The sequence below is a fragment of the Puntigrus tetrazona genome, unplaced genomic scaffold (genome assembly GCF_018831695.1).
Source record: "Puntigrus tetrazona isolate hp1 unplaced genomic scaffold, ASM1883169v1 S000000643, whole genome shotgun sequence".
In the NCBI taxonomy this organism is placed as follows: Eukaryota; Metazoa; Chordata; class Actinopteri; order Cypriniformes; family Cyprinidae; genus Puntigrus; species Puntigrus tetrazona.
The window spans coordinates 44,486-58,358 of NW_025048264.1; the positions used below are offsets into that span (position 1 = coordinate 44,486).

General features: G+C 38.0%; 1 pseudogene; it reads right to left on the reverse strand.

Annotated features, from left to right (window-relative positions):
* The window catches only part of LOC122334774, a 29,304-nt pseudogene that overhangs the window by 5,088 nt on the left and 10,343 nt on the right, over positions 1-13,873 (reverse strand).

Below are 13,873 nucleotides of genomic sequence, written 5' to 3' on the forward strand. Positions count from 1 at the left end.
ACTTTATTTGAGTACTACTTCTACATTCAATATTCATTTCTTAATATTAAGCATAAAATTAGTTATATTTCAGGCTTAATATTAAGAAATTAGCAGACTTAAGGTATAGCAGAAAGTATGAAAGCAGAGTATTTTATTAAGCACATAAATATGCAAATATCTTCGTATACTTAGCATTTCATGTATATTGTTTTAGTATAGTTATATTATTTTTCACAAGAGAAGACCAAATCTTAAAGGGATATTTCGGGCAGAAATGAAAAATTCTGTCCTCATTCTCTCACCCTCACTTAGTCCCAAACATGTAGGACAAATTTGCGGCTCATGACCAAAGCTGTTACACTCTAAAATCTTCAAAAGGGTAAAACTTACAATGCAGGCTATTATTATCAGATAATAAAATTATTACATTTCTTTTTTGTTAATTGTAAGGGAAGCTGAAAAAAATATTAGATGAAAAACCTAAACTTAAAGGAAAATAATAATGTTGTTCTAAAGTTGACACTAAAAAAATAAAAATAAAAATTGAAATAAATAAAAATGTGATATTTATATAAGTATATAATAAAATTAACTAAAGCACATAACAGAATTACTTAAATTAAACTAAATAAAATTATGTAAGTATTTATTGCACCAAGTTTACAACTGACTTCCACAACATATATTATTTCATAATGTAAATGATGACAATGATGTTTTGTTTTTGGGTGGATTATCCCTGTACATGTTCACTATAAACCCTCTTTGTATCGAAAAGAGCTGTGTAAGAATTCTTCAAACATTTGCGTTTCAAAGAATAGCATATGAACCTGGAACAACCAGATTGAGTAAATAGTTTATATGTTACATATATTAAATCGAAAGTGAAGTGTGTAATAATGCTTGCTTTCAAAAAAAATTCCAAGCCAAACTGATAACCCCGCCCCCAAGCTCACATCATTGGTTGAGCTCACGTTGCCGCGTGGTCGAAATTTTCAAACAAACGAAACAATGCTTTAACCACAGACCCCCAGTGTTTACATTTTTCGAGGGAAATAAACCTAAAAATGTCTTTACTTACAGCTGTCTCTGCATATACATTTTTTGAATAGGAGAAAGTATTTAAACATCAAAAAAAATTACACACTTCACCTTCACCGCAAATGCTTTAGAAACAGCGGGAGAGCTTGAGGGAGGGAGGTCGCCTTTGAACAGGCTGTCGAGTAACATTTCATTAGGAGTCCGTTTCAGAGACTGTGAAAAATTAACGCTGCTCCCTGCCTCATGAACACTTTTCAGGGAACCAGCCATCCGGTGCTGAGAAGGTGACATTAAAGAGCGCCTCTCGCTTCTACTTGCAATTGTCTCTCTCTTCTAGTCTGTTCTGGAAAACACAGTCTTTATCCCTTCAATTTTTACTGGAGACTGAAGACAGCAAACAATGCCAGTCAGAAAGAGGCAGAGCAAGAAATGACAAAAAGGTGTATGTGAGACAGAAAGTGATAAAGATAAAGCGTCGTAGATTCAATGACTGTGCACTTTGAGGTGCATGAAATGGAAATGTTAGAAAATGCATCTGATATCTTCTGCAGGTCAGTGTGTTGGAGCTGCTGTGTGAGGTTTGTGCAGTGTTGCGTGATCCTGATGTCTCGCAGTACAGTGAAGTCTCTTAGTAGTTCTGTCAGGTGGGAGGATCAAGAGCTTCTCGTCTGACCTGACCTCACATCCCACAACAAGCCACGCCGTTTAGAGCCGGGCCTCTTTTAAGGGGTCGTTGTGTCTTTTTTTTGCTCTCTCTTCAAGCATGTGTTTCTTCATCTGCTCTCACACTCTTAAATTCGAAAGAAAAACAAGGAGCAGCAGCTGAGCAGATCCTCTGGAGAGCAGCGTTAGTGCTTCAGATGACAAGGGCACTTGGAAGACAATAGGATTGTGTGCACACGCATCTCGAGGAACATTATTAAACAAAACATAAACGAGGAGATGAGAAGCTAGGCGATTTAGGGGGAGAAAACATATGGAACCGTCTGGGAGGAATTCACATATGTTGAGGTGGAGAATGAGGTGTAAGACAATTAAAAAACTGTATTTGCGTTTCCTGAAGGAAATAGCAGTGCCTGCAAGTCAGCAAACAGCAACGTTAAAGTATAAGGTAAACTGGTTAAAAAACTGTGAAACCAAAGAAAGAAACAAGGAAAAGACAGAAATTGACAGTAATGTGCAACGCAGATGGATGAGTGTAAGCCTAATGTCCTGTCTTTGTAGTTTTTTGAATGCATGTTAAAAAAAGCTGCATCCCAATTCGCCTACCTATAGTTTGGTTTTTGTAACACCTTTTATTTGTGTTTAAGTTTGCAATCTCCCAGCGCACCATGGGTCAAGGTCAGTATTAGCCAATATTCTGCACTTTGAATTTTCACAGGAAATAACAGACCATCCAGGTACCTCCGGGGTGCTCATTTCAACATACCATGTTCGGGACAGACACATTTTGAATGTGAAATACTATTTAGGATGGATTGCAAACTGGGATGCAGCACAACTGGAGTTCAGTATGCACATACACTATATGGACGTTTTGGAGCTCCCCCTTGTATTGAACAGGTTTGATTACTTTAGTAATTTTCAAGCACAAATCTTAATGTTAAAGCATATAATGAAATTCTAGGGAATTGTGCGCTTTTAGCTTTTATAACCTTTCCTATTCTTATATGACAATGCCTCTGCGTATAAGGCAATGGTTCAAAAAGAAATTATTTATTCAGTCAATGTGGAAGTACTTGACTGGTCTGCAGAAACCCAAGTCCTAATCCCAACTGAATACCTCGGGTGTGATTTTAAATGCAGACCTCGAGCCAAAAACTCAACACCAAACACCAATGACTTGTACATATAAATACAGTCATTTTAGACACTTTCAAAACTGTTGCAACAGAGATGAAAATACAATTTTTTAAATACAATTTTTGTTGCCACAGTTTATGAAGTGCCTTTTACTGTTGTAAAAAAGGCAGTGTCCCAGTACTCCTGTCCATATTGTGTATGTACAAGTCATTGGTGTTTGGTGGTGGGCTTTTGGCTCGAGGTCTGCATTTAAAGTCACGCCAGAGGTGTTCAGTTGGGATTAGGACCAGGGGCAGATTTAGTGAATTTGGGGCTCCAGGCAAATACAGGAATGGGTCCTATACATTTACAAACATCTAGATCACCCTTGAGTTTCCCTTTTGTTGTGATAATTGCAGCTGCTCAATGGTGCCCGTAATTGTGTAGTGTTTGGCATTTTCATGTACATGTTATGGGATTCTTTCATTTAGCCTCCATGAAATGTATTAATTTAGCAAACACTATTATTCTTTAAATGTTGTAGACCACAAAATAGCAACTGATTTCCCTACGAGATACAACCTTTAAACAATTTTTAAGAAAACGGATGAGTCAGAAGTATAAAATATTTTATTACGTAGTATTATATTTACTGACACATATCCTAGGCTACATTTTCACACGACAGAGCAGATGGCTTGTTCTGAACATGCAAAAGGTATATTTATTATTTATTACTACATTTGTTTTCCTCTCTTTACCCACATACTGCATTTTGATGCAGCTAAATTCTCAATAAAACTGTTTTCATTTCTATGTTTTAGTGTTTCTGTTTTCGGACAATGGGGTGAATGTGTAATAATCACTGAATTCTACATAACCAGCTCTACCTTCCGTAATGTTAATCCTAATTTATAAGCCGTCGTCTGATAAAATCACATAAGCTACACATAAGGTAAATACAATAGCTGTGCTGTTATTTAAGCAATACTTGCATGTAAAATTAGAGAAGCAGCATATGTGTTTTTCAACTGAAAGCGCAGCTCGCTGAACAGAGCAGACGCAGAGAGAGAGAGGAGTGTGCGCAGCGGGGAAGAGAGACCTCACGCTCGTGTGGCAGTCAGCTTCAGATGCATCATTTTTCATTTGCTACAAGCAGGATGCACGAAGCACATTCAATTTAGACCCGCAGACAGTTGTCGTGGTAACAAACACCATAAACATCAACCGTTCACGTGTCCGCACTTAATAAGCTTCTCATGACAAGCATTTCAGGGGGCCTTTGGCTTTTGGGGGCCCAAGGCGGTTCAAAGGGACCTTTTTTTTTCGAATGGCTAAGTCCGCCCCCTGATTAGGACTTGGGTTTTCTGCGGACCTGTGAAGTTCTTCCACACTTATTCAATCAGTCATTTCTTTTAAAGGCATTGTACAATAAAAAAAGGGTCCTGTCCAAACTGTTGCTATAAAATTAGAAGCACACAAGAATATCATATCATACTGAAACCTTAAGATATGGACTAATGGAAATTATTAAAGTAGTCTAACCTGTTCATTAAAAGGGGGTGTCCCAATATTTTTATCTATAGTGTATCACAATGATGTCATCAGTCAGTTACATTTAGAAATGCTGAACATTTTACCAACATAAAGATGTGTTCATGTCCTATCAAAATTTCCATAATTATGAGGCTATAATAAAACATTCATATCCTCATTAAATGACTTAATTCTAATAGCTCCAACTTGCACCTTTCATGCAGCTTCACACAGAATCATTACAAATGGCAGTGAATTCAGCAGTCAATAGTAGTTAAGTAGTTATCTTGTAATATTTCAGTTCAAAAATTCCAATAATTGACTACGTAAACGTCTTAAATGCAAGATTAATCGGAAAATAAATGATAGACACAATACAGTTTAATGTAGCTCAGAGTTGGACAACTAATACCAACTGTGCTTCTAAATAATTTAAATAAACTTTAAAAGTCTATTAAAGAGGCAGTTATATAAGAGCTGTTTTTTTTCTGGGCCTTTGTTTATTGATTACTTAATTTGCACAGATGCAAATCATGTTGCTGTTAATAGAGTTGAAATAGAAAAGCATAATTCTGAGGGCATGAAAATGTTTCAAGTAGAATGTCTGGGTTGCGTATAGTAATTACTGTAATTACAACATGGCATGAATGCACCGTGACGTCAACAGCACAACTGAATTCAATTTTTAAACAAATATAAATTTTACAATAACCAAAAACAGATTATACGACGGGCTGACAGCAATTCACAACCACAAAAAAAACCCCAGACATTATAGATTTTCAATAAAAGTTGCTTGAACCATTGAATGTATTCAAGCGCTGTCAACATGGGTTTTCCAAGGCTATAGCGTTTAACAAGTTTTTTATCCATTCTAAGTAGTGGACAAAGTCTCAAGAATTACTAATAGGTTTTCATCCCATAGAATATGTATGACGTTGAACATATGAATATTCTATATCATATGGTCAATCACATATTATAAAACAGAACCAATTATTCTGCAGAAGAACGTAACTCCACACAGATGCTGTGAGAGCCTCTTTGGAAATGAATGACTTGTGGTTTCATAGTTTGTCACATCCAGTGGAAAGGCAGCATAAGGCTAAAATTACAAAGAAAATAATTAGCAAAACAAATGAAGCAAACAAAAATAACTGCAGAAACTCGAGTAGAAGAATGAGAAGACCAAAAAAATGTATATTAATACAGTGCTCAGTTTGCAAGCCCTGTAATAAAAGTGCCACTCATTACACAAATGAAGAGGTTAGCCATCGCAGCAGAGGTCGTTACATAATTCTTACAGCTACAATAACAGAAACAGTCAGAAGGGGAAAAAAAGAAATGTAAATGCAGTCATGCGAAACTAAAGTACGGTGCAATAAACAAGCTTAAAAAAAAAGAAAGGTAAAAGGGAAGTGAATAATGCAATGTAGATGAGGTAAGGTGAGGTGAATGGAAGGAGGGTTACCTTGGTATTCCTTCGTAAAGCTGGAGGATGGAAGGGTGGGGTGAGCGATGGCAGGATGAGATTTGGGAAGGACAGACACTACAAGGGAATGGATTTACAACAGGGTTATTTACCAACTACTGCAGCTACATACAAGCACATGCAGGGGAAAACACATGCGAAACGAGGCCTATCAGTGTGTGAGTGAGTGTCACGAGTGCGTGAGCAAAAGATGACCGCGATGTTCATGAATTACACCCCTCTGCCGGGTCAAGGGTTTCTTTGCGGGTAACATCTTCAGCCAGCAGGGTGCAGCAGCTTCCTGTTCCACCCTTTCATCTCTCACCACTGCAAAATACTGCAGTTACTGTGCACCCCGGGCTCAGCTCTCTCTCTCTCACTGTAATCTTCAATCCCTCCGTCCCAAAGATCATCAATCTTACTGCTCTGCTCACCATCCTCCACACCTCTAATATAAGCACTAGCCTCATCGCTCTTTCTCGCCCCATCTCATTCCTGTTGCAGCCTCGCAGCTACTCTCTCCTCCATCTGCATATGGGTCTACCGACTTTTTATGCAACAAAGAGCAGCACCACAGTTTTCCGTTATGTGTGTGTGTGTGGCTACAACACTCTGAGGATTAACAGCTTGGTACCAGACCGTTCAATAACCGGACGCAGATCAATATTCCAAGACCACCATGACTCTTCAGAAAGAGGAGGGCAGCTAATCATCCCCCCCTCATTTCTCTTCTCTCAATTCCTCTTATTTTTCTTTGAGGCAAAAATCTCATATTTAAAACACAACAGTCCAGATATTTAAAGGTACAGTTTCCTTAAACAACATTTTTAAAGGGATAATTATTTTAAAAGCTAATCTTAAATGGACCGTTGACCTAAGAATGTGAATTCTGTCATCATTTACTAACTAACAAACTCTTATGTTGTTCCAAAGCTTTTAATCCAACATAAATTGAGACATTCTTCAAATGGACCATATGGGTTGCATAAATATTGATCACACGACTATTTTCAAGTCTTATGTAGACTTACTATTGATTTGTGTAAGAAACTATGCAAACATTGGGATCAATTGATATGTCACTATGAACCAATGTGATCGGATCATTGAGTCAAACTAGAACCTCAAAACAATTCAGAAAACAAACCGGTCAGACAATTTTGTGAACCAGTGCAATGGAATCACTGAAATGATACACAGACTTTATTATTCAAATTATTTATTCTTAAACTAAATAACTGCTTTTGCATTATCACAGCATGTAAAAATAAATAAAGTTTGAAAAAAATGTGAATAACACATCTGGTTTGGTCGGTTTCTCACATAATAACAGTATATTAGAAGACTTTGAGTATTGCACACAAATCATGTGGATGACTTTAATGTTATTTTATGGAGCTTTTGGATCCTTTTTAAGCTTGAAAGCTTCGGTCCCAATTTATTGTAATTGCACAGAAAGCGGCAGTTAAAATCTTTCCTTTTGTGCTCTACAGAAGAAAGAAAGCCATACAGGTTGGCAATGACATGTGGGTGAGTAAATAATGACCGAATTTAGTTTTTGCTTGCCCTATTCTGTCATTCGGATCCTTTTGTCGCATTACATTTCCTGTCCCTCTTTCCTTTCTCCTCTCTTTTCGATGCTCCCATTCTCTCATTCATCACGTTTCTCTGTTTTTCCTGCACTTTTCCCAAAACCAATCATTTAAAAGGCGTTTCTCCTTTCCTGCTTCCTCTACATCTTTCTGGCTCAGGCTGAAAGCTGATAAACATTTCATCACACAGATGTTTGGGTGAGTCACGTCAGCAATGTTGTTCTCTGCGTTTTTGGGACTCTGGGTTTTGTGCCACATTATAGCACCAAAGAAAGAGAGAGTGGCAGATCTTCAAGTTGTTCTAATCCTTCACATACAGAGTCCGTAAATCCCACAGTCTCTTACCTCTCCCCTCTCAGCTCAAAGGCCAAGTCTCTGTCGTCAACTCACTCGATTCGCCACTCTTAATATTCCTGTCATGACTATCCAAAGGTAAAATATGACATTTTCAATTACTATATCCCCTCTTGCTCACGCTTTCTTCTCCTTTTCCTGAGTTTCACTTCATTAATTAAGTGCCCATGTTGTTTCTTCCAATTAGAGCCACAGCTCATTACCGCGCTACATCTTTTTCTCTCTCCTGCGAGCGACGATGGCTCTCCTTCCATCTCTTTCTCCATCCATCCTTTCACTCATTTCAATCTCGGTGGCTCTCTGAGGTCATTCGATTGTAATGGTTTTTATCGGCAGCGAGGTCCATCGTGGGTAAGTACTGCTGCTGTTTTACATAAGCATGTCTCCAGGGGACTGTCCTGACCTGACCGTTTGACCGCTGGACAAGCCGCATGTGTAGAGGTCTGAGCACACGCACGCACACTCACATTTGCTTTGCTTTACACAACGGTTAATAGAGATTTAAAGAGTTCAATCTAGCATTTTTGTATGTTCTATAAAGCACTATTTATCATGTTTAATACATTTTGGCTGCTGCCTACAACGTAGGTGATTTCAGGTTTAGCAGTTCTTGTGTAGGCAAAACCTGAACCCACACAGATACATTTAAAAATATAAAAAGTAGTAGCACGTTAAAATGCTTCTTAGGTGGGTTTGGTAAAAAAGTGTGTACCAAATATATATGCAAATGTAAAAGTTTCCAGACAGACAGAGATAACGCAGCAAAGACAGGCGTACCTGTTGAGCCATGTGGTAAATACACACTTGCATATCAGTCGGCGCAAATTGAGAAATTTCTGAAAAACAAAATCTCCTCCTCCACTGTCCTTTTTGCCTTCCTCATTTCCCTATCTGTATCACCCTGATTCATTTTGTCTTGCTCTCACACTCCTCCAGCTTATATTCATCATTCTATTCGTATTTGGCTGGTTGCTCCTCATTTTGCACTTCATGGTCACTTTAGACAAAATAAATCAGTGAGAAAAAGTTTGTCAGTGAGAAGCAGCGAGATATTGAGATCAGCCTTCCTCCACCCTCTCGTGTCACTGTGACTGCTGACTCATCATCTCAGTGGTTGTCCTCATCCTCTGTCAGCATTCAGCAGTCAGCTATTTCTCTCTTTTAGTTGCACAGAGCATGGGATTTCCAGCGGATGAAGCCTAAATACACTGATACCGCTGAGAGTTAACACCAAATCTTGTTCATTTACTCCCACACAAACACATTAAATGGGAAGGTCTGTGTTCTTTGTAGAAGAGCGTGACAGAAAGAAAGAGAAAGGAAGAAATGAGTTAGGGAAAGCAGGAAGACAGGAAAGGCAGGAAGGAATTAAGGAAGGACAGAACAAAAGAAGAAACAAAGAAAGAATGGAACGTAGAAGGAGTGGAAAATACAGGAATGAAGAGAGGGAGAAGGGGAAAAGAAAAGGTGAAAGGAAGAAATTAGGAAGGAAGGAAGGAAGGAAGGAAAGGAGGAAATAAGGAAGAAAAATAAGGAAGGAAATGGGAAATGAATGAATGAGGGAAGGATGAAAACAGGAATAAAAAAGAATGTAAATAATGTAAAGGTATGGACATGAAGGACAAGAGGAAGGCATGTTAAAAAATAGAAGTAAAGGAGAAAAAAGAATGAAGGAAGGAGGAACGAAGGAAGTAGGAACAAATCAATTAATAATGTAAGGAAGGAAGGAAGGAAAGAAAAAAATGGAAGGATGGATGAAAAGAAGGAAAAAGAAAAGACAACGAAGGAAAAAAGAAAACAGGAAGAATGGACATATGGATGGAAATTAAACCATTAATAAAATAAGGAAGAAAGCTTAAAAGGATGGATTAATAAAAGAAACAAAGGGAGGAGGAAATGAAGAAAGAAAAAGAAACAAGAAGGATAGACAAATGGAGGGAAGGAGGGAACAATTAAAGGAGGAAGTAAGGAAAGATGGAGTGAATAAAGGAAGTAAAAGAGGGAGAATGCTGGGGGAAGGATAGAAGAATAAACAGGCAGAGAAAGGGATTCTGGGACATTTTCTGAAGTGCAGAGGTGTTTCAAAGCTAAGAGGCTCACCTACACAAAACCACGGATAGAACGCAGCGGAAGAGAGAGGAGCGAAGGATAGAAGCGGGATGAAAGATGACATTCCCACCCCACCTGCGCTCTCCGAGCTGCCTCGTTAAGGTGCGTATTTGATGGCTGTCGTTACCATGCAAAAAAAGGAGGAGGAAAAAGAGAAAGAAAGGAGGAAGACCTCTGGGGATCTCATTTCTTGCACTCTTTCAAAATACATCACACATCCTGCGGGTCTACAGACACAGCTAGAAGGTGCAGTACCCTGAACAACCACAGGGGGCAGAGCTGGGCGAGAGGGGGAGGATTGAAAAAAACACAACATGGTGGGAGAACTAGACTACTTTGTCGCATCAAAGCCACAGTAAACCACCTCTGTAGCTAAAAAGATCCTACGCTGCTCTTGAGCGGAAAAGAAAGTGTAGGTGTTCATGCATATACATGGAATAAGGTTTTTGTAAGGTGTGAAAACAGGTTTCGAATGAAAGCCTACATACTAAGATGCAAAATGTAGACTGCACCGAGTAGTTTAGAAGGGGTCATGTGACCGGGACGTATGTTTTCTTACCATATACCAGAAGTGTGTAGTGATCGGCTGCACGGCCGTAATTATTATGCGCCTGACAGAGGTAGGTGCCGTTGTGTGATTGGCTGAGGCGAGACATATGGAGAATGTTGCCCGTTTTCTCCGCCCTATCAGGAAGAGTGTCATTCACTCGCGACCACTGGATGTCACGCGGTCTAGAGAAAAAGACAGCAAAAGAAGACATTACATTAAAGAAGCAATCAAGAATTTATCAGAGAAGGAACAATGTGTTAAAAGAAAAGCTTGAAAAGCAAATCTTCTGCAAATAATGAGGCACCAGGGACGAAAGAGAACAGAAATCAGATCATATAAAAAAAGATGAAAAAGACATAAAAGGATTTGGGGGAGAAATAACAATTCTTAATCAGTATTTTCGTCTGCTAAAAAATTTAAACAGTCTTAAAACAAAGTTATTTTTAAATGTGCATTATTTGTGTAAAATGGGATTTGTTTTCGGAGAAGCATGTTAAATTAAGTATTTATTGTTTATATGAAGTATGCATCTAACGAACACATTACTAACTCATCCTCATAGAGAAGATTTGTGAATGGTAGTGAAACTATACAACTGACACTAGCGGACCACATCCAGATTAAACTCACACTACACGCATTAAAACAAGATAGATTTTAATGGTTGCAAAGTAATTACTCTACTTTCTACCTATTTAAAGTATAAAGCTTTGGACACAGACATTCACTTGCTTCTTGCTTTTTGGTTCAGTGTTTTGGAATGAATCAGTAAAAAGAATGATTCAGTGACTCATAAAGCCATTTGCTTTGTTTGTGAACACACAGATGCATACACTGGTCAAAGAAAAAACAGCTCAAGTGTATTACAGCTTTAAATTTTTCCCCATACACAATACGTGCCCTGTGCAGTTATTATTTTTTTATATTTTTTGTAGAAAAAAAATGATTATCATACATTTGTACCATGATTTAGACAGCAATTACAATGTAATTAAGTGTTTAAAAAAAGTTCACATACTAAAAGCCTGTCTTGCATATTAAGAAACTAGAACTATTACATGACATTAAAAGATTCTATTTAAGGATCACAGTGCAGCCCTCAAGAACTAATTAACAGTAATTTTGAATCTTTACCAGTCTTAGCCACTATCTTTCAAAACACTAGGTTTTACCAATTTGTTAGCTAAAAGTTTTTAATAATTTAAAATAGAATAAAATGTTGTATTATTTTTGCTGAACACTACCGTCCTGGATTTGTAAAAGCAATAATCTACTCGTGATTGCATTTATCTCATTTTAAGAACGTCTGAATATTTTAACTGCTTCTACATACCCTTGCATACTTGATATTTTTCAAAGAAGAGAGGAATAGAGAACAGAGGATAGTCCTAGCAGATAATACCAGCCAGACAGAGACAAAAGAGCATGAAAGTAGGAGATTACCTAACACACACACACACACAAACAGCTGCGAGGTGATCCAAAGCAGCAGGAGATACATGGAAACTGTAGGGCAAAAAGCCTGAGGCTTCAGTTCTGAGCCCACCGCCTGTGAAACGCTTCATCCCTCATCCACCCTGGCTGGAAGACAAGTCTACGTCATCACCCACCGTAATCCCACAGGACACGTTTAATTACAGCCCTCACAGGATTCGGCATACAGTACCACACACACAAACACCAAGGATGAGCCAGCCAGAGCACTGAGGAATAATAAACACACCCTCCAACAAATGCAGACTGTGTTTAATTGGTGATTAATGTCGGATGAACATGATGGTAATGGCTTTATAACCAAGCAGCACGAGGCAGTGTACTGTGAGTTCAGTTACCGTCGAGCGGCATCTGGATCCATCTCTCATTCCTCCCGTCAATACACTCATTTATCTCAACCTATCCGGAGAGCCGGTCTCTCTGTGGGTGGGCAGTCTATTCTCATTTCTCATCACCGCATTCTGTAATCTTCAAACATGCCCCTACAATTAAACATTTACACGTTTCACACTCTCTTTCCCCCTACCGCATAAATCAAGTTGGCTTTCATTTCTCTTTCCTAGCTAAAACTCCTCGGAGCCCATCTTTCTTTCTTTCCTTCCTTCACTCTGTCATTTCCCCATTTCAGTGCAAAATGAGTGGCAGCTCGAGCGTCCTCTCTATCTCTCCATCTTTCATTTCTGTTGCGCTCTCCTTACGAGGCTCTGGAGAGGTTTAATGGCTTTCTGCTCACAGGCTCTTAGGAGAAGAGGCTCAGTGACCACAGTCGAGTCGTAGAAAAAAAAAACTGAGACAAACATGTCTTCTGAAGGAAAAAAGCGCCTGTGCTCAGTGTGACATTGGTGAGGTTGACAGAGGGACACTTCTTCAGTATAAGATATTTAGTGCGAAAATAGAGAAATATCCTTGAAAAACTGGCAAAACTATATTCCAACTGACCAAAATTGGCCGGAAAACACTTGCATCTGTTGTAGCAATGATATTTTTCATTTGAATGTTCATTAATCTCTTTTTTTTAATTGCTCATTTTATCCTTTTATTTTATTGCATACTATCATTTATATCAATGACCACCAGTGCTGCTTCATAAATAAATTTTAATTAAAACAAAATAAATAATGGTATTACCTGTAATAAAATGTATAATACACTATAATTTTTTAATTTTATTCCATTCCATTTTTTATTTTATTCCATCATATTCCAAGTCTGTACCGCTACTTATATTTATTAAAACACATATTTTTTATTATTTATAAATAAAGGCTATTAGTGTCATAAAAATTATACAATAACAACTTGTTCTATTTTATTATATTATATCATATAAAGTTTATTTTGTTTTATTACCTCCAACTTTACTGCAAAATACATTTAATTCCTAAAATAAAATATGTCTTTTTATTTTATAAATAAATAAAGGTAGCAGCAATTGTTAGAAAATAATAAACATACAATACGTTTTTATTTCAGTTTTCCAGTCACTGCTTTTACTGTGTACTTTTGAAATTGAAATTGAAGGTGAAATAATGAGAGCGAGTGATACAAGAAGGAACAGAGGACGGAGTGAAGGCTGTTCTCCTCTTGTACAGATGCAGAATCATTCTTGTTCTGAGCAGTTATACTTTATTGGAGCTGGATTGAGATGATCCTCTTTAAGCATTTTGGAGCATTAGAAGATAAAAGCTGTTCTTGTGGGACCAGTTCAGATGATTAGTTTTTAAAGCACATGTAGAAACAGAACTTCACACGCGCTTTCACATCCATCAAAATCTCCCACACGCAACCTGACAGATGCATTTCCAAAGAAAAACACACATGCTCTTGTACACTCACAGTGGGTTGCCGGTAACGGAGCAGGTGAGACTGAGGGAGTCTCCTTTCGGAGGATGCCCTGAGGGGGAATGATTTTCACCCAGGAGCAACTGCAGAGATAAAGAGAAGGATAGAGAGAGGGAATAA